This window comes from Ischnura elegans, chromosome 12 (assembly GCF_921293095.1).
Source record: "Ischnura elegans chromosome 12, ioIscEleg1.1, whole genome shotgun sequence".
In the NCBI taxonomy this organism is placed as follows: domain Eukaryota; kingdom Metazoa; phylum Arthropoda; class Insecta; order Odonata; family Coenagrionidae; genus Ischnura; species Ischnura elegans.
Genome location: NC_060257.1, coordinates 30964846 through 30978087, shown reverse-complemented (window position 1 = coordinate 30978087; position 13242 = coordinate 30964846). Strand labels below are relative to the sequence as shown.

Below are 13242 nucleotides of genomic sequence, written 5' to 3'. Positions count from 1 at the left end.
AAGGAGATAAACGAGGATTCCTCTACACCCAGTACACAAATGGCCGAAGAACTTTTCAGAAACTGCTACACAAATTGAGGCCATCAATTATAATATAAAAAGGCCCAAGTCGACTTGGTAGGATTTTGAGAAGAAGAGGTTTTTTTAGTAATTTTTCGGAATTGCCAGATTTTTTGCTTTATTTTTTTCTGTGAATAGCTACTGTGCCTAATAACATGTATTTGTAATGGAAAAATTGTCCGATTAATAGATTTGATAGCCTTGAAGGCGAATGGGAATAGAGGTTTACCTAAAACATTTTCTGAATTAGAATCATATTAATGCTACGAAATGGGGAAAAATTAAAAATAATTGAATATAGTTAATGATATTAGCATCTACATAAGTAGCTATTCATGAATATTGGCGTGTACCTCGAAAAAATATCAATATACTCTTATATTTCACCATTGCATTTTTGCTCCATCACTGACGTCATATCTTCTATCGATCTGTAGCTATAGCGGCCTAAACCAATAAGTTAGGCATCTCCTCACGACTTAGCCTCAATGTGCATTATCTAGGATGTAGGAGCACAGTGTTAGAGGGGTTTGGTAAAACACCCAGTTTCCCAGCAGGAAGGATTACGCGCAAAGCTCAACAAGTCGACCTGGCTGAATCGTGCGGCGCTCACACGACGATGCTAAAAAAAGTCATCTTTGAGAGGCTTCCTCACTTCCTTCAATAAACGCCGCATCACGTGATTTTCTTTCATGGCCAAGGCGAAAAAGAGTCATTATGTGATGAAACGCTTTCGAGTCGCACTGAGCAGAGGGATTCAATTAATTTTCTTCCCTGTAAATATTCTGCCTAGAGTGAAAAAATGCGTATGCGAATAAACTTAATTTTATTAAAGTATTCTACCGATTTAGGAGGTTTCCATAGGGTACTTAATAAGCATTCTGGCGGCCTCTTCTTCCTGAATGTACTTCCCTCGTCAATTCACAATAAGACATACTCCCTTTTACCCAACATTCCACCATCTAACACTGTTTTAAACCTCCCATCCCCGTTTAGTACTATCCATCAATACCTTCAGTTTCCTCCGTATCTCATCTGGAATAGTATAAATTATTTTAAACCTTTAAAAATTGGAATAGGAAACATTTTGGCAGCCTCCCCTTCCTTCGTGTACTTCCCTCTTCAATTCATAATAAGGCCTACTCCCTTTCATTGTATCTAATAATTAATTTTCTTCCTTCCTCTCCCTCGTTTACCCAACAGTCTACCCTCTAACACTGTTTGCAACACCCAATCTCATCTTACCCACAACAACATTGAAACAATGAGCGATTGGTGAACAACTTCGCACAGAGTTGAATGTCTTCTCTAATTAAACATAAGACTTAGCATATACAAGAATTGCCATGAGAAAAAAATTCCCCTGGACTGGGAATCGAACCGCGGACCTTTGGCTTTCCGGGCCACTGCGCAGACCACTACGCTATCCAAGTTCTTTAATTCCCATGGCAATTTACAATTCTGATTCTTTCAATTCTCAAATTGGCAATTCCCAAGTTGAAAAATGTGGAATCAACTTACAATGGGTTCGCTGAACAGGTTTTTACGATCGACAGTTATGATGACGATTATTATTAAAGTTTTCAACCGATTAGGTTGGTTTCCATGGAGTAGTGAAGGAGCATTCTGTTAGCCTCCTCTCATTTGATGGACTTGCCTCTTAAATTCATAATAAGGCCTATCACCTTTCATTCTATCTAAAAATCTTAATTCATAGCCATTCACGCAAAATATACCGCTCATTTAATGAAATATATGATTTCCAATGACTGCTAATTGATAAAAAAAACATCGTTATAGGCAACCCGCTCGTCCCTCAATCTCCACCAGCAGCAAACATTTGATTTCGCGCCTGCATAGGGATAAGAGAAAACAGATATCAAATCCTAGATCGGTAGAATACAAAAGGTTTGTGAGGAGTAAAATCTGTATGCATTGGTAGAATGCTTCAAATCATCTGTATAAAAAATATGTCATTAGAATAACCAGGGAAAGGTGCTCCAAAATTGTGATATCCACACGACTGTGGCTTAAATTGGGGTGAGCTCTACCATAACCTAAGCATGCCAACCTCAAGGTTGTATCACTGAGTGAGAGAGAGGCGATTTTTGCCCGAATTCCCAATGCGCTAACATTCTTAATTGTCGGTCGCCTCCCCCAAAAAAACATATCACGTCAGGGAATAAACTATTAAGAACGTATACAAAAGAATTGATGAGATGAAGTTAATTTTTATCACTATCAGGAAGACCTAGAAGGAAAAACTGGGGCATTACGCATTTCTGAAGCCCCTCGAAGAGAAAACTGAGAGACGAATACATCGGTTGGATAAAACGAGACGTGAGAAAATAGCAACGAAGGTGTGAAGTTTTTAGCAAGGGAGTGACAGAACGGAGGGGAGCAGTCGGCCATGCTAGGAATTGCATGACTTATTAATATCGTTAATGTTTATCCTCTTTCCCACTTCACAACCATTGGGATGCACTTGAGTAAGGGCATTGGTCCCATTGGAATAAAACTGCTCCCTCTTTTACCCCGCATATCCTCCCAAGCTGAAGCTCAAAGCCTCATTCCCTATAAACGCTATCTTTTTTCCTAAGACGACTCCGTTCCCAATCCGTTCCCGACATTGACAAACTCATGAATTCAATTCGGATAAAAGATACAGTTTCCGCGTAATTCGGTGGAAATCTTTGATATTTAACATATGGGAAAGTACTTGTCTATTTCCGCACGTATTTATTTCAACCGACCGAGATTTGAGCACATATTGCTACCTTGAAAACTGAATTATTTTCCGAAACCTGGGTCGGTTGAAATACACAAGAGAAATGGAAATAGACAAGTACTTTTCAATATGTTTAATTCAACCTGGAGGTTAGTTAGGAAAGGTGAGGGTAGAGGTCACTCCAGACTAAGCCAAAGGCGTGAGAAAAAAAGGTCGGCTTATCCACCCGAACATTCAGCGGGCTGAAATCGAAGGGATTCGACTAAAAGCCGGGCCCTTCCTGGGACACAGCTTACAGCTTGTTAGCTACTCCTCGGCAATTGGCCCAAAACCTCCTACTCCTAATACCAGCTGCCACACGCCTTTTAGGCGGCTTGCGGGGTGTTATGTAGATGTACTCATTTATGACCCTCCTCACTGCAGAAATCCGTTGCGAAGTGGTTATACTGTCAACGGTTTCTTCAAAGAAATATTTTGTTGCACATTCCATTTTTTTATATTTTGAATTCTTTTGAACTCTTTTGTTTTATGCACGTATGCAATTTTAAACAAAATTTCAGCGTTACTAGTAGCGAACTTCTGGAGTTAAATTCTTATTACCTTGTGTTCACCAACTTTGTTATTATAAACACTAGAAATCCATTTAAAAGTCTACAATGCTTAAAATATTTAGTTATTCTTATTTGAAATCAAAACCAATATTTGGTTTAAAAAATACTATTTACGCAATAAGTTGACCGCGGACTCCGGTTAGATGGTAGAGTCCAGTGACCGTGCGCCCCGTTGAGTTGGATCCCAAATCAGAGGGACGAGAATACCATAAAAACTCCAAAAATAAGCTCCGTAAAGAGAGGTTTAAAATATTCTAATGCTATTCATAGCACGGAATACAATTTCCTTTTGTAGCCGCCGGCAAGAAAGGGGTTAACAGGTGGATAAGATTACTGGAGCGAGGGAAACGAAATGGATAGCAACATAGATACTGGTTTTTTCTCAACGGCATTAGAAGCTACGAAAGACATTGAATGAAACCCTTATGCCACGCCATTCGGTACGATTGTTTAGAAGATTGCACCATAACTTTGAAATGGACACAAAATTAAGTTCTTCAGGTTTTTCAGAATGTGACATGGTTTCTCAGTTCCTTGAGTACAAAATTACTTTCAGGAACTATGTACACTTAAACCTGTATCACACGATCATTTTTCTACTCCTTTGGAACGACAGCTCCAAAATGATGGCGGAAAAATGACCGTTTCACACGATCATTTTCCCCGATGGCTCGAGGGATGGAAATCCCACCCCTTTTTCCATGTCTCGGCACTTCCCTATTTCCGTTGCTGAACCCATCGCTAGCACTGTTTCAGTCAATCGGTCGCTAACGGCCATTGTAACGCCACGCTAGGCTATTTACCCAATTAAAGTTGTAAATACGGTAATAAACGGAAAAAGTGATGGCAATAGGGACGGTAGGAATCAACGTAGGATTCAGAAAATATCGGTCGAGCGATCATTCCTTTGGTCCCTGAGAAGCTATCGCTAGAACTATCATTTTGAGGGACGGAAAAAATGATCCTGTGACTCAGGCTTTAATAACCCTGGCCTGACTATTCTCAGACGATTGCAACTCTTGAAAAATTGACAGGAAAAATATTTCCCTTTCCCTTTAAGCTTGCTAATCTCATTTCCCATTCCAGATAATGGGAACCACTTGAGTAAGGACAACAATGTTCCCTAAGAAGTCTCCACCCCATAAACCTACATACCATCCCCAGTCGAAGCTGACAGAAATACTACCCCAGACCGTAACCCTTGTTCCATTTCATCGTAATCCTTACACGGTCATCTTCAACACCCCCCTCCAGTAATTAGCCACCCCTCTCATTGGAATAACCACCTATATATGGCCTTGCTTCTGCTATAACCATTCCCTAACGAGTGACAGGACGCGCATTACAACATGTATCTATAGAACAAAAATCATCATCATCATCACTGGTCAACAATCCTACTGTCCGTACCATAACTATAAAGACTCGAGTTTGAACGCTTATAAAAACTATACCCTTGAAGCTATTTCCATGATATTGGTACAATTACTTTTCATGCTATATTGCGCGTTGATTAATATGGGTGAAAAAATTTTACCTCGCTAATTAGTTTAGTACTTTTTTAGTTTATTTACTAATATAGATATTTTTATGTATAAATATAGATATTAGTACATAAACTAAAAAAGTACCGGTAGTTTAAGCCGTTCTAAGTAAAGCTCAACTTTATGCATTGGCCAACGTTTAACACACATTATTAACTTTACCAAATTTATAATAGACGTCTATCATCGTCACTAGCCATCAAGGCCCTACAGAATATTTCAAACATTCCATAAAAACTCAATAGTTTGCGAGTTCACTTCTTGGTATAGTGACATGAAAGATTAAAAAATAAACGTCGTTTTATTTCCCACCAAATAACTGACTCAACAGAACAGAAGTCTGTTACCTCTTGATAATGACACGAAAAGGTCGAAACCGGTAGAGTTATCAATAAATACTGTGCGGAATATAATCATCACTGGTCAATAATCATAAGACTGGTTTGACGCAGCTCTCCACTCAATTCTCCCATCAGCTAACCTCTTCACACCTACGTATTTCTCCTTTCGTATCCTTCTTTATCTCTTCCATACATTTCATTCGAGGTCTTCTGTCTCCGTTCTTGCCATCTACTTGTCCCTCAACGATTGTCTTCATTAGGCCATCATGTCTCAAGGTATGGATATAATGCTGTTTCGTCTTCTCATCAATGTTTTCCTCACCCCTCTCTTCACTCCTACTCTTCTTTGGACTTCCTCATTACTAACTCGGTCGATCCATTTGGTCCTCATCATTCTTCTGCAACACCACCTTTCGAAGGCCTCTGTCGCCTCTACCCTTGATTTCTCCGCTGCTGTCATTTTCTATGCCACACTTGCAAGGCGGTAGCCAGGGGGGATCAAGGGGGATTGACCCCCCCCCCCCCCCCCCCCGAAATGAAAAAAATTAAATAGAGACTTTATGCTCGCTTGGTGCTCACACGACGATATTATATAGCGGCGCAGGGACATCTAGTTGTCCAATGCGACCTTAGTCAATAATTATCTAAGCAAATTTGTAGGTGCAGTGTGTGTAGTAATAGTGCTGTGGACTAGTAGAGAGGTGAATGACTTATGAGACTCCTGAGGGACCGCAGAATTGACATCGACACCGAGGAGTTAATTCATTTGGTCGCTGCAAAAAAAGCTAGAAGGCTAAATTCAATTTTATAATAATATTTTTATATTTTCCTTCAATGGTTTATAATAAATATGTATATTTAACCGTATACATTATTTTATTTATCTTATAAAAATAATTTTATGTTTGTCTACTAATCTATAAACCCCCCCCGAAAATATTTTCTGGCTACGGCCTTGCACACTTGCGAAGAGAATACGGAGCAACTAGGCCCATTCTATCTACATGACGACGCAGGTTCACTAAAACGACTTGGTACCATCACTCATCCCCAAATAATTGAAATCGAGACGACATGTTTGGATCCGATTGCAATAGGATGCGAAGTGACGAGTGAAGAAGATCAATCGGTATTTTAGTTAAAATGTACGCAATACTGTCGGAAAATATTAGGGCAAAAATTACCCATATATATTATAAATAAATATAATTACCCTTGTTTCTGTCGTACGTAATCCCTACGAGTGACGGGATGCGAGTTTAACTTTCTCTCTGCGAAAAAGATGCTCAATTTTATTTCAACGATGAAGAAGTTGCGTAAGGAAGATACGAATACTCTCAACAATGGCCAACCATCCACATCGAGGAAAAATTCTTTGATCCGATATCATGAATCTTGCAAGTGACGATTGAAGATCAATCAACATTTGCATGGATTTGATTAAATTTTGCAGAAACTACTGCAGAAAATTGGCGCGAGAAAAACATTTATACCTTTGTTCACGATTATTACAATACAGGATTCTGTAATTGGTCTCTAGATGTGTTATCACCCACCGCGCATTTAAATGAAATTACAAAAAGTCGCCACTCGCGTCGCTGGCGGGCAAAGCAATCCGGATTTCACGTATAAATACACTATAATCAGTGAAATGTACAATCGTAATAATTTAACTTATTTTATTCATAACTTTCCAATGCAAATCCTCCTAATTGCAAATACTAGTCTTCAAAATATATTTTTTTTTAAGTGGATCGCACTGAACTTGTAGCTGCTCCGCGGACATTTTCGGAAATCGATTAAAAAGCGACCGAAGTGACAACAGAAATCAACCTCCTTTGGAATGGAATGGGACATCCTCCTTGCAATCCCCTTTCACTGATACGATACATATGTCTCTGAAGAGCTAGGAATAGTGTAACAATACATTGTCATCTGGTTCTGCTCAGTACTGAAAATTTCAAGACGATCCGACAATGGGAAGTGGATGTAAAATCAATTACAAAATTCCATCGATGAAACAGACAAAGGAAGTTAATAAAAATCATGTAAAAATAACAATACATATAACACACAGTTATAACAGATATAGAGTCAGGGATGCCGACTTTAAAAAAATTGTGGTTGCCCAAACCGGGGATCTTGCTGAGGGAAATTTTACAAGTAGTGAGTTTTAAGCCTTTCAAAGCATTTTAGAAGAGCCATATGATCAACATTAGAACCCTGATGACTCGAATCTCAATATCTGGACACTCCTGGGAAAATCGACAAGCTTGACACATTTTTTCCTCACACCCATAACGAATTTTTGAGGGGGTTCGGACCCCCTCAGGCCCCATGGAGTCGGCGCCGCTATACAGAGTGGGTTGATTAAAAAAAAAAAACTATCATAACCAAGGCATTGCCAACTAAACCGAAATCCATTTGAGAGTTCGGGACATGTATCTGGGACGATTTTCTTTCAGTTTTGTTATTGGTTTATTTTTCATTAAAATTGGTGGTAAATCTTGATTTATAAATGTGTTTAAAAATCTCTTTATTCAGCAATCCAGTTCAGTTCGTATACGTGTTTTTGATCACGCAAAAAGGATTATGTGATTTTCTTCATCGTATTGTTTGGTTCGGTTTACTTTACATGACATCTTTCCTATTGTACGGTTTTATTTCATTTTTTAAATGCCTGTCTTTTTTTCTTCTCTATTGCTTAAATCTGTTTTTTGTTAAATAGAACGTTAATTACCTTAAGCTCACCACTATTGTATAATTTCTGCTCTAAGGGGTATTGTATCCAGAGCATATACATATTATTATTACTATTATTATCCGTGCGAGATGAAGCTATGAGTTCAGTAAACCGCTACGTCCATAGCTGGCCAACACTGCTCACAATCAGGACGAAAACAGTAATAGAGCAGGGAGGAATGGAGGCGAAGGCTCGTAACGTTATATAACTGTGACGAAATGCCAGGGAATGGATAGAACAGCTAAGGAAGACGCAGGAAGAGTTCTGGAAAAGTAGAACGCAGCGGATGCACCTTGTGACATGGTTATATAATGAATTTTGGAAATGCTTATTTATAAATATAGTTATATAATAAACTTGTCCAAACTTTGCTTAGGGTCCGGTTGATCGTAATGAGAACTTCATTCTGTTTCCAGGAGGCACTTTAAAGCGGAATGTTCATTTATAACCATATAACGATCGATAAAATTAGTACTGAGGAAGTCCTAAGATAATCCTCATGAAAACCTTGTTAAGAAAACGAAACCATATAATCTAATAAAACTATAATAAGCCATAAAATAAAAAAGAGATATCGAGGAATAACAGATCAAGTTTTTTAAAAATATATCGCAATGCCCACAGGACCTAATGATGATTGTATGGCAACAGAAACACGTAGTCTGAGCTGCTAAACAAAATTAGTGGGAAGTACGATATCTATTCTGCGTCGAACAGTGGCGCAGCGAGGGGGGGGGGGGGGTTTGGGGGATAACCCCCCCCCCCCCCAGAACTCAGAGAAATTTTTAAGTTTAATCCATTTTACTTAATTGGATTGATATTACTAATAGAATAGTGTAAGGATTAACAAAATATCCCTCAGAAAGCCGAAAAACTCACCATTTTGAACCATTTATCATAAAATTTCGCAATTTATTAATCACGCACCTACCGCTTATCCTAGTGGGTATTCCATACCCCCACACACCCCGGTATTAGTTGCACCTAAACCCCCCCCCCCCCCCCCCCAGCCTTAATTCCTGGCTGCGCCCCCGGCGTCGAACGTACCAAACCCCATACCTTTAGCATTTGGTACGACTGATGTGAGATAGACCCTTGAGTGTGACTGCGCAGACTGACACGCTAAAAACTTAATATATATAACAGTGACGTCATGGCAAAATTAGCAGTGCCGGAACGCACGTTCCTTGACTTTTTTTAGAAGTGAAATATTCTGCTATATTACTCTGCATGTTTTTTTAACAAGTTATTTTTTTACATTTTATTACTATTTTTTTCGTTTTGATTACGAATACATATATAGAAATTTTGTGACAACAAAATTGAAAAAAAATGTTACTTGACTAAAATTATGTCCTTTGTTCACCAGTACCGGAACGGCGTTCCGGCACTATGACACCACTGATATATAGATAATTCAATTTCAACTGACGGTCGATTTTCCGTATCGAAACTAGAATTGCCTATAGCTAGACTAAGAGGAGGAAAGAAGTCTTCCGAAAACGCTAAGAATAAGGAGGAGCAACTAATTCAGCCACATAATCACGCATGGTGGCCTGATGACACGATTGGTATCCGATTGAAGACTGTAGAATCCGTAAAATATCTCGGAGTTAGACTCAATAATGATAAACCGTGGAATACTCGTAAAGATATTCGGGAAATAACAGGTCAAGCTAAACGTAAATTTGATTTTTTTTAAGAATACTAGGAAAGTGTGTCGATAAAGAGAGAAAAATTAGCAACTTTTCCCTCGCTAGTCTCCATTTGGAATACGTTATGAGCGTTTAGGATCCTCATGATAATAGGCTTAGAAATAGAGAACGTGTACAGAGAAGAGCAGCTACGTATGGGAAAAGCCGCTACGATAGTAATGTCGGGGTTACCGACCTCTTAGAACAGCTCGGATGGGAATCAGTGTTAAGCCGTAGATTGAAAGCTCGACTGAACCTATTATGTATATTCAAGAGCAGTTTATTTTCCGACCAATTTGACCGTATCTTACGAACGCCAACAAACTACGGTAGATAAGATCATAAAAATAAAATAAGGGATATGGACTGTATAACAGATAGATTTAGAATGCTGTTTTTCCGCGATCGATAAGAGATTATAACTACAGTATTAGGACTTAGAAATAGATTAGTTGACTGGTAGTGTAGCTTACTGACTTATCAATTCCTTAACACTAGCATGCCCGACCATTCCTTATACCCTATTATGCCCGAGTGGGTCAATTTGACCCAATATGACCATGTTTGCATATTTTACTCAAAATACTCAATTACTTCCCAGTTTATTTATTAATATTGTTTATAAAGCATTTGGGAGGACAGCAGAAAATTTAATTAGACGAAAAATATTAAAATTGTAGTTGTTCAACAATTTCAGTGTTGTCTTGGGACGATAGCTTCCTCAAATTTGTGAATACCTATCACTTTTCCTCTGATGGGTTTGGGAGGTACAATAAATTTCAATGGTATCAGGTTAAAAAAAATTACAGTAACATTTTGACAAAAAATCAGTATAAAACACACCGTTACATTGAATACAAAGCAACAGTAGAAAGGCTTCAAATGGATAGGATAGTCTGGGTCAAAATGAGCCATCCGGGCATGGAAGGTATAAGTGATGAGAAAAAATAGAAAAAAATTAAAATATTAAGCCTAACGTTTGCACAGTGGTAAACAAAACTAAATGATTAAAAGTTATGAAATATGAGTCTAAAATTTTTCTTCCTTTCAAAATAATCAATATAAATATTTTGTTTTGGGTCAAATTGACCCAGCCGGGCATTCTAGTGTTCATTCGTGTTTCTGAATTTTCCTTGTATTAACAGAGTGTTTTGCATGTTCTACCTTCATAGACAGATTACCTTTATAAGCACGATATAATAGTTTATGTATCTTATGTACAGGCCCGTGCTGGACCCCTTCTTAGGGCGGTGGACGGCGAAGGCCAGACGGCGCCAGCACAATGTATGAGAAGGACTACTGGGGGGCGCCAAAGATAGAGGGCGCACCAGGACGTCCCAGTGTCCCGGCGGCCCAGCACGGGGCAGCTTATGAAGCGTACATGACACGTAGTGAATGTTAGAGGACGTAAATTTCAATTCTCCGGTACAAATTGATGATGGTTCCTCCCCTTCCAAACAACTCTGCAGGTGGCTTTCCGGGTAATATGTAGATGAAGATGGGGATGCAAACAACCGTGGAAGTAAAAGCAGACCGAAAAATGTCAAAGAAATGCATCAGATGAAATATATGGCATAAGTGATGAAAGATGTAAAACAGATAGGGCATGTAAACACCAAATATGAAAAGGTTAGCCCAAAAGACACACGAACGGAGAGCTGCGTCAAACTAACCTTCGTATCGACTTCTATGAAGATGTATAGAGTAGACACAAACATGAAAATTTTACCACAGTATACTCTGCTTGTACCAGGTGACATTTACCTGACATAACATTTACCTGCGGCTCTATTTCAAACTTGCACCTCTAAAAAAATACTGAGGTAAAATTTGAGGTACAGGCATACATTTATATGGATCACTTTACATGCCCAGAAAATATCAAGATGATAACGGTGACGTAGCCAGGATTTTGAAATGGGGGGGGGAGTTCACCGGAGATTTCGGGAAAAAAATTGAAAACATTGAAAACACCCGAGGGAAAAGGGGGGTCCTCCCCAGGAGAATTTTGGGATTTTGAAAACGTGATTTTTAGGACTCAATAACAGTGATGTTGTACGAGTATTTATTAAAAGTTATTTATAGAGGCCGTCTTACTCGTTTTTGACACGTCTTCTAAAGGCTTAAGAACGGGTTGTAACCCGGTAAGACCCCCCCCCCCCCCTTCGTGGCTACACCGCTGGAATGATAGCATAAATTATAAACGAGTGATACGTTACGAAAAAATACCGTCGACCAAAAACGCTGAGACCTCTTCATATACTTGATGAAAAGGGTTTAGGGTGATTCATACCCCAATAAAAAACAAAACAAGATTTATTTCACACCGTTACGTAAGGGCTATTTCACTGGCACATTTGGTTATCACTCAGTCATAGCACAAAGTAAGTGCTGCGGAAACATCATCAATGCTTCGTTACAGTAGCGTAGCCAGGAATTTCCTTCGGGGGTGGGGTCCAAACTCAGGGGGGAAATTTTTTGAAAAACAGAGTACTAAGTAATGCGTTTTTAACTAATTTTAACACTTTTCATAATCGAAAAACTTCATTTGTTAAAGAAATATTTTGTAAATTCCTGATATTTCAATATTTTGTTTCCCTTTATGAGGAAAAATAATTGTGTTTGTATATTTCGGTAGGGGTCCGGACCCCCTGGACCCTCCCCCTTAGCTACGCCACAGCTTCGTTAACCTCGTGGGCAGCAGGTGTTAAAGCAGTCGAGAATGATTCACCAGCGCGCGGTAGATTCAAAGCAGATATGACGGCATCTGTCACGCCGGCGCGCTTCTCATTTGACGGACGACCTTGGACATGTCGCTTTACTGAACTTGAACTCATACACAAGGTCTTGCCTCCTAAACATCCGATTCTATTCCCTTGATAAAAGCGGGAACCCCAAATTTGGTATACAATTCTGACATTGCCCTCACATTTCGTGGAACTTTTTCATGGAAAATTCGGGTTTTGAGGGAGACATTTTCGTCAAAACTCACCACTTTCATAGCCGACGCCACACACACAAGCCACGCACTGCGCAGAAAGTAGCCAGGATTACTTGATATAATTCCCATCAGAGAAAAATTTCGACTCATAAACACTTCTTCCAGAACGCGACGAGGTAAAGAAAAGCATTTGCCGATGAGAAATGTGATTTTCGGCCTCAGCTGGTGATTTGAATTTCGCTCCAGTGAAGAAATGTCGAGTTCCTTGTTTTTACTATCATGGGACATACAGCTAATAGCGGCAATATAAAGTAGTACTAAATACGATGAAAATTGTGACGGTGAAAACGGTTGACTGAAGATATCATGAAAGTTTATGCAACAAAAAGTGCTGAATGAAATGTGGTGAAATGCACGTCATGTAATACAATCAAAATACATTGAAGAGCAATTTTTTAACTCCTTAATCAGCCTCGCCTCCTCAAAAGCTAACAATATGATAATTTCTTTTTTCTTCACCAATTATTTCGTTCGGAACACAATGACTAATCAAAATACAGCCCGTGAGGAAGGCGGTAAC

The 13242-nt window shown here is 39.0% G+C and overlaps 1 protein-coding gene across 2 annotated transcripts in view; it reads right to left on the bottom strand.

Annotated features, from left to right (window-relative positions):
- The window catches only part of LOC124168937, a 92986-nt gene that overhangs the window by 23798 nt on the left and 55946 nt on the right, over positions 1-13242 (bottom strand). The gene's annotated exons all lie outside the window — the stretch shown is intronic.